The 16,086-nt window shown below is 42.6% G+C and overlaps 1 protein-coding gene across 1 annotated transcript in view; it reads left to right on the top strand.

Moving 5' to 3' along the window:
- Window positions 1-16,086, top strand: part of LOC141103479 (very-long-chain enoyl-CoA reductase-like) — a 130,235-nt gene that overhangs the window by 29,162 nt on the left and 84,987 nt on the right. The gene's annotated exons all lie outside the window — the stretch shown is intronic.

The following is a 16,086-nucleotide window of genomic DNA, read 5'->3' as shown; positions in this document are numbered from 1 at the left end:
AGGGACAATGTCCACACTAGAAGATTTCCCTTCTATCCCTGTTCTGATGGAAACCCCAATTTTGGATTTGTTTTCTTGTTTTATTTCTGGCGATCAGCACAATTGGGTGAATTTCCCTAACAGCAGTTCTGTCCTCTTGCCACTCTATCCAAATAATGTGAAAAATTATGCCTTTTAGTTATACCTTGACTTTTCCGGTTTTTGTTTAGGTCTTTGCCTTTGATCCCTTCCCGTTCATGTAGAACAGGGGTGCCCAACCAGCAGCCCGCAGAGGCCTCTGATGTAGCCTGTGACCTGCTGCTCTGGGATGGTGGGTCGGCAAGCTCGTGTCCCATGTTGCCAACCTGCCATCCCAGAGCATCAGTGTTGTGAATGAGTCGGCTGTAGAGGAAGCAAGCGGCTGAGTAGAGCCGCTTAAAGCGGAGTTCCACCCAAAATTGAAACTTCCGCTCATCTGATTCCTCCCCTTTCAGGGGGGAGGGGAGTGCAGATACCTGTATTAGACAGGTATCTGCACCCTCTTCCGGGAATAGACTCTTGCGGGAGTCACCCCCCGCTGTCTCCTGGGAAACACACAGGCCCCAGGAGATAGCAGGGACCACTTAGGACGCGCAGCACGACTCGCGCATGCGCAGTAGGGAACGGGAAGTGAAGCCGCAATGCTCACTGAGAATGGCGGTGGCAGCAGCCGAGAGGCGAGCTATTGCTCAGCTTCGGCTGCCAACATCGCTGGACTCCTGGACAGGTAAGTGTCCATTTATTGAAAGTCGGCAGCTGCAGTATTTGTAGCTGCTGGCTTTTAATAATTTTTTTTCAGGTGGACTCCCTCTTTAAGCCGATGCTTCCTATACAGCGCTGGCTCCTGTTACAGGCGGAGTAATACCAAATGCACTCTGCCTGGGACAGCAACAGCTGGTGATACCTGAATAGAAGAATATTAAAGGTAAGTTTATTACTAAAACCAGTGTATTAGGGGGCATATCTGTTATGCAGTGGTTACTGGGCTGCTTTTAAACTGATCCATAGGTGCAGATCAGTGCACCTGCGGCTTACCTGCACTGAGCCATAGACTTCTGTTATTACCTGTGGGTTTGGTGTGCATTCAGAAAGGGCATCACACCTGCAAGATATAATAGAAGTCTATGGCAAAGTGCAGCTAACCCAGGAAAGCCACAGGTGCACTGTGGTAGCAGTGTTGGTAAACTGCAGCGCATCAGTGAAAGCAGCCTTGGGCTCCTTTTTTACGCGATCTGTTCAACCCAGCCAGACCCCTCTATTCACCTCTATGGAGCAGCAGATGTCAACAGACTTGTGTCCGTTTTACACCTGCTTACCTCCAATCCTATCCGCTAAAAAAAAAAAAAAAAAAACAGAAGTGGATCGGATTGGATAGCCCATAGAATAGAATGGGCTGTGTCGGTGTCTGCTCTGCATATGCAGAGTGGACACAGACCTGTCATCCCCCTGCTCCACTCATTGTGGCCCGTGACTGGTTACAAAGTCGCTTAAGTGGCCCTCCCTCTTCAAAAGGTTGGTCACCCCTGATGTAGAAGGAGAAACATCAAGAGTTTTAACACTTTCTCCATATTAGAGCCCCTTCAGAGGCTCTATATATTTTGGCCAATGATGGCTTTTGCAAATCATGTTAGTTTACCACTGATGTATGTACTGTACCCTTTTAAAGGGATGTATGCTCAGAGTACGGAAGGTTTACAAGTGTGGATTAGAATTTAGAGACCATCCCCAGTAAGGTAGAACATTTTAAGTTATTTTGTGAAACACTTTTTTTTTGTGTTTTTTTTTTTTTTTTTTTTTTTTTTTTTTTTTTTTTTGTTTCTCACATATACTACACTTCGGTGCTGTCTCTTCCTCCTTTTTGTTTTTACACTATCATCTGTGGGAGTACACAAACCTGTCCAGGTTCACACCTTGGAGTTTTTGCAGCCTGCATTTGCCTGGGCACATCGGCCCGTTCAGTTCAAAAGGTGCATGCACACTTTTCAACGTGCGAACCCGCATGGTCATTTTGACAATGTGATCTCCCTGCAGTTCCTGCACCAGCAAACACACTGCAGTTTTACATGCATTGGGCTGCCATTCAGAATATGTAAGCACTGTGATTCCCGCAGCCACATGCATAGATGTGATTTTCTCTTGGGGATTTTGGCTTCCTAGTAGACATTGTTTCATGGACCTTTTTTGATGAACTCTTACTAGGGTTAGAACTTTTTGGTACTAGTTAGGAATTTTTGGTACCTTTTCTGTTCTAGGGGTGGGACACCAGTGGTATTTCTTTTGACACCGGGTAATTCAAGCATATCCTTGTTTATGGGGTAATGTTTGGCACTGAACTTTATGGTTTATCGCTTGGTAAGTAAAAGCTGTGTTCACTTTGAATACCCAATCATATGCCTGCAACCCACAACAGTAAAGTCAGTCTGTATATGCAGTAAAGCATGCTGGTTATACTTGCGGTGGAACCTAAGGGGTTAATCCTCTACATTGTGTAAAAAGGCTGTTTGATCCTGTCTTCTGATTTCTCCCCCCCCCCCTTCTTCCACAGTCCTCAATCTGTTGATAGTACAGAGCCTTGGGGCAAGCTGCACATGCTCAATTTGTGTATTGCTAGTTTTTTTTTTCTTGGGAAAGTGCATGTGATCAGCACAGGGCCAATCAGCACGGTCCAGGCAGTCAGGGGTCCTGCAGCCTCATAGGACAATCAGGGGAGAATGAAAATGTGAAAACTCCTGTTACAAGCTTTAAACAGACAGGAATAGTCACAAGACTGCTCTAACTGCTGAGAAAAGGTATTTCTTTATCGTACATCATGGGACACAGAGCCCTATAGTAATCACTAAGTGGGATGTCCTATAGCAACTGCTAAAATTGGATTTTTATAACAGCTTACCTGTAAAATCCTTTTCTTGGAGTACATCATGAGACACAGAGCACCATAGTAATCACTATGTGGGTATATAGGCACCTTCAGGTGATGGACACTGGTATACCCAATACAGGAAATTCACTCCCTAATATAACCCCTCCTCCTTCCAGGAGTATCTCAGTTTTTTCGCCAGGTGTTGGTCACGAGTGAAGATGTGCTCTGAAGAGTTCCACTAGAGGGATCCCTGTTGGATTTAAACAGCCTCAATAGACCGGACCAATCCAAAGTGCCACTGAGGCCAAGGTGGATGGTACCCGGGCCTCGTATACGAAGCACAAGGTTTTGCCTGCAATGCCTCTTTGCAGGGCTGGACCCCAGAAGCCAGGACTTTTTGGTCATGCTACATTACCTAAAGTGTTTTTCTGAGGGGTGCTATACAGGTCCAAGGGAGTGGAACCCCTATAATAGGGACCCGGACCTTGAAGGTTTGCTAACGCAGCCTGCCATGATGGGTGAAGTTTGCAATAGGCATCTGCCAGTTCCTAAAGGACCAGTTTAGACAGGCCCTAGATCTGGCCGAACTACCAAGGGTGCTATATTTTGCCATAGACTCCATGAAAGGCTGTACTCTCCAGGCGTCCTGCCTTGTGCTTGTGCTAGTACTAGTACACATGCGTAGGACCCTGTGGTTAAATTGGTCAGCCGAAGCACCTTGCAAAAGGCTTCTGACTAGTTTACCTTTTCATGGGGATCGACTGTTTGGGGGGGATTTGGACACATACATCCAAATTATTTCTAGTGGGAAGAGGTGTGGTTTTTTTTTTTTTTGGTTTTTTTTTTTCCCAGTCAAAGTATAAACGTCCTTTATTTAAACGGACTCTTTCCCCTGCGCCAGGGGCATCCGCCTCTAGGCAGTGGCGACGGCCTCCGTCAGACTCTAGAGGAAAGCCTCAGGGTCAGGCACAGGCACAGAAGACCTGGGGCTGGACATCTACAAAGCAAAATTCTAAAACCTCATTATGAAGGGGGGGGGGAGACTTCTGCAATACTCAGAAGTTTGGCAAGAGGAAATTCAGGACAGATGGGTCATCTCCACGGTGTCTCTAGGATACAAACTAGAATTTTGGGATTTTCCACTGTCGTTTTCTGAGATCAAACATTAAAAATGGGTGTGGCCTCTATTTAGTAACTAGGAATAGGGGTTGAAGAACTCATACCATCATCCAGAAATCTATGAATGGAAGGTTGGGAGCCTGGCCCCCAACCAGGCTACCATAAGGACATGGGGGCAATTGGACTATCGCGGTACAGTAGAGCGGTAAATTAGCCATATAAGACAAAGGTACAAGTATGAAAAAAGTGAAACTATAAGGTTTTATTCATGCAGATACATGATCAATTACGTATTAAAAATGATGACAATTCATATACATCACCAACATAATCAACCCCGGATACAGGGGGACAATTTGAAGACAGCACCTCGACTAGTTTCGCGGACGGTAGCCGCTTCATCAGGAAGGTATCTGCGAATTAACAGGTAATCAAAACACAATATAATTGCACAAAAGCATGAATAATGAAAACTTTTATTATGGTTATAATGTATTTTAATATATAGGGGGAGGGAGCAATGTCGCTTAACCGTGTCCCAGCAGGCATCGAACACGGGGCGCCACCAAAGGGGGGGGGGGGGTCTCCCGCAGCGACTCGGGGGAGCTAAAAATTGCATGGGCTGGATTCTGGGTAAATAAAATGAATGAAACGAAGGGTAGGTATATTGTGAAAACAAGACCAATAAGTGCTGGACCGGTGAAAGGATGGTGATGAAGGTGAGTAGTGTAATAGAGAAAAGTGAAAAACAAAATAAAAAATGTGAGAATGAAGTGAAAAAGGTGAATAAGGTGAAGGAGTGAACAATGTACTTGTATAGGAACCAAGTGCTCAAAAAAATCAAATCAAACATGGGTGAATGTGAAGTGAAAAAAGAGTGAGGGATGATAGATGTGATGGGTGCAGTAAGTGAAGTGGTAGGAGAGATCAAACATTCCCAAAGATCCAGGAAAAAGGCCATCTGTGTCGGGCATTAGACCGATTACTGGATCAGGGGGTGATCATACAGATCCCCACAGAAGAGCAAGGTTTGGGGTTTTATTCAAACCTCTTTACGGTACCAAAACTGAATGAAGATCCGTTCCTTTCGCATGGAGTTGCTCAGGTCAGTAGTTTCTATCCTACAAGGAGAACTTCCGGCGTCTATCAACATCAGGGATGCATATCTGCATGTCCCTAGATTTCCCACCCACCAAAGGTTTCTGCGGTTCGAAGTAGAACAGCAGCATTTTCAGTTTGTAGCCTTGCCCTTCGGGCTAGCTACAGCACCCCGGGTGTTCACAAAAGTGCTGGCCCCACCTCTATCCAGGTTAAGGGCACAGGGCATAACAGTCTTGGCGTACCTAGACGATCTATTGCTTATAGACCAATCGGCTTTGGAGCAAAGTGTGCGCATTACAACCAGTTACCTGGAAAGTCTGGGTTGGATTCTCAACCGAGAGAAGTCTTCCTTAAAGCTGCTAAAGCTGGAGTATTTGGGCCTGATCATAGACACAGCCCAGACAAAAGTGTTGTTGCCTCAGGCAGAAAGCAACTCCATAAGAGAGCTGGTGTGGATGGTTAGGTCGGAGGAAGATGGTGGCTTCATTCGAAGAGGTCCCCTATGTCCAGTTCCATTCGAGATTGTGGCAAAACCGTATCCTGTCTGCTTGGAACAAAACAATCCAAGCTTTAGACTTGCCAAAGCGGCTGTCCCAAAGCCTCAGTTGGTGGTTACTAACCCAGAATCTGCTGAAAGGAAAATCCTTCAGACCAGTAATCTGGAAAGTGGTAACGACAGACACCAGTTTTTCAGGCTGGGAGGCAGTGCTAGGAAAGACAACTGTCCATGGACAGTGGTCAAGAACCTAAAGGACTTTGCCCATCAATTTCCTAGAGATTCGGGCAGTGCGTCTGGCTCTGAAGGCCTGGACTTTCAGGCTGCGGGATTGTCCTGTCAGGATTCAATCCGACAATGCCACAGCTGTGGTCTATATCAGTCACCAAGGGGGCACCAAGAGTCTTGCAGGGCAGACAGAGGTGAACCATATTCTAACTTGGAAGAAAGGAATGTTCCATGCCTATCGGCAGTCTTCAGTCCGGGAATAGAGAATTGGCAGGTGGACTACATGAGTCGCCAGCAGTTATTCCTGGGGAATGGTCTTTTCACCCCAACATTTTTCGAGCCGTTTGCCAAAGATGGGGTACTCTGGACGTAGATCTTCTAGCATCCAGATTCAACATAAAGTTGGTCAACTTTGTGTCCAGGATCCACTCGCATGCAGAACAGATGCATTGGTGACCCCGTGGGATCAGTTCTCACTGATCTATGCATTTCCCCCTATTCAGTTGCTGCCACGACTTCTTCTTTGCAGGATCAAGCTGGAAAGAAAGCCGGTAATTCTGGTAGCACCAGCATGGCCCAGAAGGTCATGGTATGCAGAAATCGTAAAGACGGCAGTGGAAGATCCATGGGCCCTTCCACTATGGCCAGACCTACTCTCACAGGGGCCGATGTTCCATTCTACCTTACGAATGCTAAATTTAACGGCTTGGCTATTGAAACCCACATTCTGAAGAAACGTGGGCTATCCAAGTCAGTTTTCTCTACCTTGATTGATGCAAGGAAGCCAGCTTCCAGAACTACAACCGTTGGCAAAAATTATGGAATCACTAGTCCCTGAGGATGTTCCTTCAGTTGTTTATTGTTTGTACAAAAAAATCAGATCGCAGACATGGCCAAAAACTAAAGGCATTTCAAATGGCAACTTTCTGGCTTTAAGAAGCACTAAAAGAGATCAAGAAAAATAATTGTGGTGGCCAGTAACAATTAGATTTATAGAACAAGCACAAGGAATAAATTATGGAATCACTCAACTCTGAGGAAAAAATTATGGCATCACACTGTAAATTTTCATTACAAACACTAACACCTGCATCAGATTAAATCTGCTTGTTAGTATGTAGGTAAAAAGGAGTGATCACACAAGCATACTGGTAGACCAAGGAAGACATCAAAGCGTCAAGACAGAAAACTTAAAGCAATATGCCTTGAAAACAGAAAATGTACAACAAAACAAATGAGGAATAAATGGGAGGAAACTGGAGTCAACATTTGTGACCGAACTGTAAGAAACCGCCTAAAGGAAATGGGATTTACATACAGAAAAGCTAAAAGAAAGCCATCTCTAACACCTAAACACAAAAAAACAAGGTTACAATGGGCTAAGGAAAGGCACTGTGGATGATTGGATTTCTGTCTTGACGCTTTGATGTCTTCCTTGGTCTACCAGTATGCTTGCCTTTAACCACCGTCCCACGTTTGTATTTGGTCCATGTTTTAGGCACAGCCAACTGTGAACAACCAACATCTTGTGCAACACTGCGTGATGATTTACCCTCTTTAAGGAGTTTGATAATCCTCTCCCTTTTTTTTTTTTTTTTTTTTTTTCAATTGACATCTCTGGTGTTGGAGCCATGCTTCATGTCAGTCCATTTGTTACAACAGCTCTCCAAGGTGTGATCACTCCCTTTTACCTACATACTAACAAGCAGATTCAATCTGATGCACGTGTTAGTGTTTGTAATGAAAATTTACAGGGTGATTCCATAATTTATTCCCTGTGCTTGTTCTATAAATCTAACTGTTACTGGCCACCACAATTATTTTTCTTGATTTCTTTTAGTGTTTCTTAAAAGCCAGAAAGTTGCCATTTGAAATGCCTTTAGTTTTTGGCCATGTCTGTGATCTGCTTTTTTTTCTACAACAATAAACAACTGAAGGAACATCCTCAGGGACTGGTGATTCCATAATTTTTGCCAGGGGTTGTATATATTGGTCTGGAGGGCATATGTTTCCTGGTGTGAATTCAAGGGTTGGCACCCTCAGAGGTATATCCTAGGCAGAATTCTTGCCTTTCTACAATTAGGGGTAGAGATGAAGTTGGCCTTGAGTACTATCAAGGGCCAAGTCGGTCTTATTTCAAAGGCCGTTTGCGACACATTCTTTAGTCTGGGGTTTTATGCAAGGGGTGATGTGGCTTAATCCGCCAGTTAAATCACCTTTCAAACCCTTAGGACTTGAACTTAGTTTTGTCAGTGTTACAAAAATGGCCATTTGAACCGATACAGCATATTCCCTTAGTCCTTCTGACAAGAAAGCTAGTGTTCTTGGTTGCCATATTCTCAGAAAGGAGGGTTTCGGAATTGGCTGTTCTTTCTTGTAAAGAGCCATACTTAATAATTCATGAGGACAGAGTGGTGTTACGCCCTTGTCCAGATTTTTTGCTGAAAGTGGTCTCAGGTTTTCACCTGAACCAAGATATTGTCCTGCCATTTTTTCCAAAACCATGTTCCAGGGAAGAGAAGTCACTACATTGTCTTGATGTGGTGACCGCTCAGTCTATGTAAAGACGACTGCTCAGATTCGGAAGACTGTCTTATTTGTTCTGCCCGAAGGTCCTAAGAAAGGACAGGCAGCGCCGAAATCTACTGTCGCTAAGAGGATTCAGCAGGTTATAATTCAGACTTATGATTTAAGGGGTAAGATTCCAACTTCAAGTCAAAGTACACTCTACCAGAGCGGTTAGTGGTTCTTGGGCAGTGCGTCACCAGGCCTCCATGGCTCAGATCTGTAAGGCCGCAATCTGGTCTTCAGTACATACATTCACCAAGTTTTATCAGGGGGCTGTAAGAAGGCATGAGGATCTCGCCTTTGGGCGCAGTGTGCTGCAAGCAGCAGTATAAGTCCTTAAGTCTGGGGGTGCCCTACGGGTTCTCTCCCTCCCCTCAAATAGCATTGCTATGGGACATCACACTTAGTGATTACTATGGTGCTCTGTCCCATGATGTACAATAAAGAAAATAGGATTTTTATAACAGCTTACCTGTAAAATCCTTTCTTGGAGTACATCATGGGACACAGAGGTCCCTCTCCTATTTTTGGGGTTTAGGTATATTGCTTTGGTACAAAAACTGAGATACTCCTGGAAAGAGTTGGGGTTATATAGGGAGTGAACTTCCTGTATTGGGTAAACCAGTGTCCATCACCAGAAGGTACCTATATACCCACATAGTGATTACTATGGTGCTCTGTGTCCCATGATGTACTCCAAGAAAAGGATTTTACAGGTAAGCTGTTATAAAAATCCTATTTTAGCAGTTTATTTACTAAACCTGCATTTCCATGTTCTGTTGGAGACCAGCTATAGCGAATGCAGCGTCCTGGGTTTAGTTACATTTTAACATGAGCACGTTACCTTATTTACGAAGCACCATAAATTTTCGGTCTGATGGTAAATTCATTCTCCAAAAAAATAAAAAAAATTTAAAATCAAACATTTTGTTTAGCAGAGTAATTTCTGAAAAAGCCTTTTAATACATTTTAACCAACAGTAAGATGAATAAGCCACACAATAAAACTGTTGCTGGTCAGTGCATAGAATTGATATAAGGATGCCATGTGTTGTAACTTTATTTAGATGTAACATTTGTTCTGGATATAATGGGCTGAGTTTTCACCTTAAATCCCTGATAAGCTGTTGAACCCTGTGTGGTGTTTATAACGCAGTGACTCAGCCGTTCCAAGTGTGATTTGGAAATTGGTAGTTGGTGTATTACAGCAAAGGTTATACATTTTAATTCAGAACTAGGGTCACAAAAATCCCTGGCTCCTTGAGAGCTAATGCTTGGTTTCGGGGGGGATTTTTTGACACAACGCTAACCATTGAACTTTATTTAAAGGGTAATAGGGATACTCTGAAAAGCAGGTTAGATGAAGATCCCTTTAAGGAAAAAAAGCTTTTATAAATGCCCACAGGGAATAATCCAAATTAAACTATTTACCTTCAGGAAGATTGTAGGAGTGCTTAACTGCTTCCTAATGTCCAGTAGAGAGGGAAATGCAAACGTTAGATGTCAGTAGTTTAGTCATTCTGCATGTCCCTTGGAAAGTCCTTCCTCATATCACTAAGCTCTTTCATTATTGTGGCAATTGCTGTCCTCGTGGACAATGGGGAACATCTCTAAGGGTGAGCTTCTGCTTTCCTGCTACTTCCTAGGTCCCTCACTGAACCCCTTTTGCCACCTAAATGTTAACAAAATGTACAACCTCATTTCCAAAAGTTGGGATGTGATGTAAAATCTACATACAAATGGAATGCAATGATTTGCTAACTCCTATTTTCTACACAATCGAAAATGGAGCACATACAGTATCAACGGTTTAAACTGAGAAAATGTACCATTTTAGGAAAAAAACGTAATTTTGAAATTGGCAGCAACATGTCTCAAAAGTTGACAGGGCGAAAAAAGCTGGCAAAGTGATACTAAGAGCTAGAGGAACATTTTGCAAATAGTTAGGTCAATTGAAAACGAGTCAGTAACATAATTGGGTATAACGCCGGATACAAGCTATACAATTTTTTATTTATTTATTTTTTTCTTTAGCTTTACCAAAACCATATAATTTGAGGTCAAACCTAAAGGTTTTCCATTTGTATGCAATCAGGTAGGCCCTTGCACTACATAGTTGAAGATAAATTTTAAAGGAAATTGAATAAAAATTGTATGTGTATCCACGTTTGACGAGCATCTTAAGCTGTCCATACATTATACAATTTTCTTATTCACTCTCCTTTAGATTTACCTTCAACAATGTAGTGCAAAGGCCTGCCTGATTGCATACAAATTGAAAGTGTTTAGGTTTGACTTCCATATATTGTATTGAAAATTATACAGGAAAATTGTATGGTCAGCCTGAGAGTTGCAGTGTCTCAAAAGTAAACCTGTGCTGAGCAGAGGTTTTTCAATCTGTGAAAAGCTGTGTCTAAAATTGAACAATTTCAGAATAATAATCCTCAGCATAAAATTGCAAAGACTTTAAAATTGCAAATTACACCAGAGACACCCACTTCCTAAATGGACAAGGTCCCTTTTTTTTTTTTTTCTCTCTCTAAGCTGGGCTCTAGGCAAATCTATAGACCCCCAATGCAGTTATATATTCATATTAAAGCTAGCAATCTGAAATCCTTCAGTTATGAGAAGCAAGTAACTAATATTTATAAATCAAAAACAAAAGTAGTTGCCACTATTGATGGCAAATCAGTTCCCTCAAACTGAATTAGTAGATTATCCAGCCAATCTGTGTCACTTAGATCTTTGAAATGAGCTTTTACACAGCAAAACCTTTTAACAACCAATCAAATTCACTTTACGGTCACAGCAATGTTGGATCATTTTTCTGATTGGCAGCAATAGGTACTGTACTGTACAGAGCACTTGGTGCTTTGCTGTTTGTTACTAAAGAACATTGAGGATTCGCTAAAACCTTTCAATTTAAAGCTGGAGTAGGGCACAAAAAATGTAAATATATTTCTCAATGACCAACACAAAGGATAAAAAACACTTTTTATACACCTAATGTCTTTGTAAATCCAGATAGTACCTTTTATAAAATTACATAATCCTTATGTTTTAATATAGCAGAGCTGTGGGAGGGACCCAGCAGGCCCCAACTCGCTACACACTGCCATCAGAAGACTACAGGAGGGTGTGGATGCAAGCCCAATCACCATGCTTAACCACTTGCCTACTGGGCACTTTTAACCCCCCTTCCTGTCCAGGCAAATTTCCAACTTTCAGTCGCACTTTGACAATTGTGCGGTCATGCAGCACTGTACTCATGAGAATTTTTATTTAATTTTTTTTTTTCAGGTTTTTCTTTTGGTATCTAATTGCCGCTGGGTTTTGTGTTTTGCTACACAAATTAAAAAAATTAAAAAATCACACCTAAATTTTGAAGAATGCACCCCCCCCCCCCCCCCATTTTTCTTAGTTTCTGTTCATTGTTTTTAACTAAATATTTCATGTAATTTTTTTTAATAAAGCATATTTTTATTACTGCTTCTTCCCTGGGGCAACTTCTTTCCATTTTTCTCTATAATTTTGGGATGAGGTGAGGGGCTGTCTATACAGACAATTATTTTCCATGTGTTTTGGTAGTCTGCCACTTAAATTCTCACTAGCTGTGACAGTGTGAGGAAAGGAATGCTGATAACGGCAAGTGTGTTTACATCATGATCAGCTGTGATTGGACACCAATGATCACTTGGTAAAGAGCTGCTGTGATTGGCTCTTTACCCTGATCTCTGATCAGCTGGGTCACAGTGATCTTGGTGCACGCCACAGTGGGCACGCAGGTTGCGCGATCATGAGAGGGTGTCAAATGATGCTCTCCCAGAACTGGCCAACTGCGCTGTAGCTGTCATTCTGCTATAGTGAAGTCGGCAAGTGGTTAAAGTGGAAGTAAAGGCAAATCCCAACTAACTCTAAACTTGCTCTCTGCCAAATTTAAGCTTAATATTTCTAGCCCTGTAAAGGAAAAAAATTCCTATGCCTGTTATGCAGCTGCTCTGATCCCAGGCTGAGCTGTCAGTGGCAGTTTCAGTGTGTAAGAGTGGCAACCAACCATGGAAGCCCATAGTAAGTCTATGGGTGATGTCACTTCTCAGGCATTTCCCAGCTGTTGTCTGCTTTCTCCTGCACACAGAGGGTGCCCCTGGAAATGGGACTAGAGCGGCTGCTGAACAGGTAAGTATATAGTGTGTGTTTGTTTTTTCCACCTGTTGGTAAAATGAATATCTCCTAAACCTACATGGTTTAGGAGATAATCGCCCTGCATGCGCAGTGAAGGTCCGGCGTATCGTGCCGGAACGGAGGACTTTCGTGCATACATCCTGCTACACCAGGCGTGTATAGCGCTACCCCCGTAGGAGCCACTTAAATATTACATTGACAGTCATCACTTCACTGGCAGCCAGGTACGAGGTATTTTATACATACATACAAAGTAGTTGGGGACCAGTCTAGGGGATGTTGGCTTTTTGTAGTTTTATTTTGTAGGAACTTGGGTAGAGGATTTTGGTAGGAAACTCCAAAATAATAAAAACTATACACAACTTGAGGCAAGCTCTTCAGCTCACTAGCCAGAGATCCTTTTAATTGGACCCTTGGCTGACTGCACTAACAGAGGGGTGACCAAAAAGGACAGGCCCCTAGATCATTGGTCTGTACTCACTGGAATGCAAACAGATCTTCAGGCACGGCTCCCTCTGCCAGCAACCCTGAAGCACCAGAGTCACTGCTTTACTTTAGCTTCAGGCCCTCAGGTCGACCACCTGAAGCCGCAGAGGTGGCGAGTCTACCCCCCCCCCCCCCCCCTGCAGGGAAGGACCCAGAGATCACATGTTCCCTGATTATATAGGAAAATGGTGGTAGGTGGAAGGAGTCCACGCAAACTTCAACAGCACCAAAACAGAGGATCAGCCTTAACTAATACATTACAGCATTCTGTTGAGCAGACCTTCGGAAGCTAGATTTGCCTCTAGCTCCATCGTTAGGCGGAAGACCAAATTGCACTAGTCTAACTATTTATACCCTTTTTATACCCTAGCACCCAAACTAGGAGGGTGCTACAAATGAAAAAATATTTTAATATAAACTGAAGTTATTCTGCTTTAGAGAGGCTTCCTTCTATGTTTATTCTGCCTTTTGTCATTTTATATAATGTAGCATTTTGTGTATTGCTATGCGCACAGTAGTTGTAGTGATAAGACAGAAGGAACAAGCTGAAAATAACCTGAGAAAAAGGTGGTGCAAGAAGACTTCTGTTTACTATGGCTTGCTCAATATAAGCTGATGGTGCTGTGAGCTTACTGCGTTTTTACTTGTACGTTTTTCGAATAAGCCCATGTATTCTGATATCTCTAGAGTGTCAAGTCTAAACAATAAATCGCCAAAACATCAAGAGTCAAGCTGTGCAAATGATTCCAACTATATATTAAGGAATCCTGTCAGGGATGAATGGGGTTTCAGCAAATCGCCATCAAGCATTAGATCGTTATAATTTTTGATGTAAACCATTTTTCTCTTTGGGTGCAGATAACTTTGGAGTATACGCACAGACCCTGTACTAAGCAGGAGTGTCCCTACCCTAAATCGTGTTGCAGATAGGATGTAGTCAGCTTGGGCTCTGAATTGTATATCTGGTTTGTTGAATTTTTACTAAACTCCATGTGGAGATTGCGTATTCCTCTTGCAGTAGTGTTACTCATATTTATAACTTTGCAATATTATCAACTATGTAATGGCCTAGAATTATTTCCAGTGGTGCATGCTGGGAAGAATAGAAATCTTTGCAGTGATCTTTCAGAAAAGTTCTTGCCTCCTGGGATTTTGTCAGGAGAGGACTGTGTTGGAGGTCTTCTCCTTGCCTGGGACTTTGCTGAGTGAGTCTGGACCTGGAAGTATTTGCCTGGTTTGAGACGTTGGAGAAGGAAACTTTGCAGCTGAAGAGTGTTTTGAAGAGCTGGATAGAAGCTGCTGGTGAACATTGCAGGAGGTTCTGATGGCTTTTTTGGAGTTACTTGTGCTGCATGGTACAATTTTTAAAGAGTAGATTGCCTATCTTGGCTTAAACAATTTGGGATTAAAGGAGAATTCAGATATGGATATTTTGAGTTATTGGACTAATATAACTATCTAACTTACCTGTAAGATCCCTCCTAGAAGCTGGAAATCACTGTAATGGACATCGCTACTCGGTAACCTCCACTAGCTTCTGGGTCAGATGCCGAGCTGCTGTTCTGGTGCGTTGTGAACACAGAAGGTTGCTGGCTTTGTACAGATGCTGTTCAGAGAAAATTGGCATTCTCTCAAAGAATGCAAAATGTTCTCTGATTGGACAAGAAGCGGGGCAGTGACAGTAATGCTCTTCACCTTGTCCAATCAGAAAATTCTTTGTAATAGAGAAAATGCAAAGCCTCCTTTCAATGGCACCTGTACTTGGCAGACAATCTTGTGTGTTCACAATGCAACAGGACAGTGGCTTGGAACAGGACTTAGAATCTAGTGGAGAACACTGACGTAGCAGTGCCTGTTAGTGACTCCAGGGGGATTGTGTCCCATTGGGAGGTTTTCTCTTCCCTTCCTGTCCAACACCTTCTTCTTCTTTTTTTTTTTTTTTTTTTTTTTTTCTTTTTCTTTTTTCTTTCTAAATTGTTCTATGGGATGATTTTTCACCCCCCAATTCTTGTGTTGGTGACAACTCAATTTTTGGATTTTCCCTCACTTTGTCTAGGACGGTGGTGACCATTGCAAATTGAGAGGGTGAATCTCCCTATATTGGCCAAAAACTTCACTAAAAATATATTTTTAACATAGATCCAAAATGAACATTTGCGTTTTGGTGAACTTTAACAGCCATAGGGAAAAGATGTTGGCTACATGGGGAGGACATTGTTTTCAACAAGTTGGGTGATTTTTCATTGTGAATGAGCAGTAAAGTCTGAATATTGAATGCCACAACAGGATGTTGTGAGCCTATGAGCAGTAAATAAACAACTGCAATTTTTTTTTGAGGATTTTCTTAACTTGTCCCAGGTAGGCACCAAGGCAGAAAAATGAGGAAAACCCACTAACCAGAACCACGTAATTTAAAATACTATTTTTCAAAAAAAAAAAAAGTAGAGAAGGGTTTGAACCTATCGATTTTTAAATTTTTGGTTTCCCTTTGAAATTTATCTTGCAGTTCACTGCCATCCCCCAATTGGGGCAGTGGTACAAAGAATGCTTAAAGGTTCTTAAGCTGGCCATGTATGAATAGAAATTCAAATGAAAATTTAAATTAACATTTGATATATCACATATTAGCCTGTCATTGTTTTGAAAGTTTTCAAGCAAACATCAACAATTTTTCTTTTTCCGATTGGTTTTTCAATATAAGTGCAACTAAAGGCAACCTTAGTTTTGGATAGAGGAGAGGGATTAGAACATCTGTCAGTTTTTATTGCTGCCTGTTCCCCCGTAAGGCTCCTTTCACACTGGGGTGTCGGCGGTAAAGCGCTGTTATTTTTAGTGGCGCTTTACTGCCGTATTTGCGGGGGTATTCGGCTGCTAGCTGGGGTGCTTTTAACCCCCCGCTAGCAGCCGAAAAAGGGTTGAAACCACCTGCAAGCTGAAAGCCGAAAAGCCTCTCAGGCTTTCACCCTAAAGAGACAGGAGCAGCTCTTTTAGGGCGCTTTGCAAAGCGCCCCAGTGTGAAAGGGGTCTTA

This window comes from Aquarana catesbeiana, linkage group LG07 (genome assembly GCF_042186555.1).
Source record: "Aquarana catesbeiana isolate 2022-GZ linkage group LG07, ASM4218655v1, whole genome shotgun sequence".
NCBI lineage: Eukaryota > Metazoa > Chordata > Amphibia > Anura > Ranidae > Aquarana > Aquarana catesbeiana.
This window is presented reverse-complemented; position numbering and strand designations above follow the sequence as displayed.